This window comes from Melanotaenia boesemani, chromosome 21, assembly GCF_017639745.1.
Source record: "Melanotaenia boesemani isolate fMelBoe1 chromosome 21, fMelBoe1.pri, whole genome shotgun sequence".
Lineage (NCBI taxonomy): Eukaryota > Metazoa > Chordata > Actinopteri > Atheriniformes > Melanotaeniidae > Melanotaenia > Melanotaenia boesemani.
In genome coordinates this window covers 2,670,880-2,672,918 of record NC_055702.1, presented here as the reverse complement: position 1 = coordinate 2,672,918, position 2,039 = coordinate 2,670,880, and positions in this window count along the sequence as shown.

Below are 2,039 nucleotides of genomic sequence, written 5' to 3'. Positions count from 1 at the left end.
TTCTAAAGTTATTAAGAAACAGGAAAAGTTTTGGTCCAGAGGGCCAAAGAAACTTTCTTATAATCAGAGCAGAAATTTCCTGACCTTCTGTGCAAAGTTTAGAGGAGCTGGTGGGGTTGCTGGAAAGACTGAGAAGACCTTCAGAAATGCTGCTGCAAATGAAGAAAACAGTTCCTCATCACCAAATTCTGGGTCAAGACTTTTCTGGTAACAAATATGATAGATTTTTGCTTCTCAAATGGAAATTATTTGTCTTTACAGACTTATCCATGCCTGTTGGAAGTAGCTGAGAGTAAAACCTTTTGTTCCAAAGGTCATGCAGACTTCCACGACTTCTGTTCATTTAAGCATCGCTGCAGATAAAGACACCCTCATTTATCCAATTCAGACATCATGACTATGTTTGGATCAGAATAAGGGCTGGCATCAGTTGGTTTTAGCTTATTGATTAAAGAAACATTAGAAGTGTTCATCCAGTCCACATTTCTTCATGTCAGACTTTATCTTTTAAACTGGTCTTGATCTCTAACTTAATGACGGTTTTTCAAGGTTTTTCTTTCTAGTCCTGGTACCTGACCAGTTCCAGAGGAGTTTAACTCTGACCTATGAAAAAGGCTTGTAACTCAAGGGATGAACCAGAGTTATGGGCACACATAACAGACAACAAAGAACCAGTTTAAACTGGATCTATAGGCTCTTTGTCTCGTTTCTTTAGTTTCATCTGTAAAACCAGCAGAGATCAGACAGTCTGACAGACCGAAAACAGGATTTCAGCAGCAACAAGGTGATTTTCAAAGAGCTGGTAGCTGGAAACTCGGTTTATCTCAGCATGGAGGCAGAAACTGGACACGTGGAGGACAAAAGAAGAGTCAGGACTAAAAACCATCTACAGCAGAGGAACAGGATCTGAAGTCCAGCAAAGACCTGAACCAGGACCCGAGAGATGCATCTGGACCTTCCCGAAGCATCATCAGAAATGGTCTCCATGGAAACATCATGAAGTCATTTATAAGGAAGGGAAGGGAAATCTAATGAAATTCACTTCATTTACCAGAAATGGACGACCTTCTATTCAGTGGGTGGATTTATTATTTCCCGTAGGGTCTTAAACTGGACCACTAAAGCCTGGTACACACAGAAAGATCCAGACCAAGGATGTCAAACGCCCGATTATCCTGAGTCTTATACGATTTTTCTGTACAATTATCATTTCGTCTGAAGTGTGTTACGAGCAGATTTGTCCCAATAATCAGCTCTGAAACGGGTTGTGGCCAAGAATCGAAACTATTAAACGTGTTCAGTATTTACAACCCGATATCTTCACATGTGTGAGGAAAGACAACGACTCGTGCATTCTGACTGCGTGGATGGTGACGTGGCACGGAATGTAGCCAATCAGAGAGCGAGCTGTGTGGGGAACAAGGAAGGATATAAAGTCTGTGTTCACACCGTCTCCAGTCTGTTATTATTTTCAGTTCTGGCTTTTTCTGTTAACTATAGTCCCAAGACCACTGTCCTATATGTCCCCTTCCATGCTGTGTGTTGTGTTTTCCAGTTGTTGCTATGTTTGTTCTTTGTTTTTTGCCGGTTGTTGCTATGGTTCTTAGATCACGTTTGGTCATGGGAGATGTCCAGCTCGGAGGACTAGATTGCCGATCAGTTGTGGGACAGCATCATTTATGTGTGTGTTGTTGTCTGATTAGATTATCAGAGCCAACACACACAGTATGATCAGAACTGTTAAATGCCTGATTTTTTATCTTCACGTGTGAGGTCTCAACCAGATAAAAAAATCTCATAAATTGTTATGTGTGTACCAGGCTTTACATCCTAAAAGACAGCTGGAGACAATGAAGAAGTGATAAGACATGAAATCTTCCCCACGACTCGATAGTGTTGTTTAGCTTTGGATTGCAACAGGGGAATAAAATGCATGAAACTGTGTAAAGGCTTTCTGGACATAAAGATGATTATATGATGATTATTAAAACATGGGGAGGCCTTCACTCTTCTTCTCTTCTTCGTTATTTACTGTTATG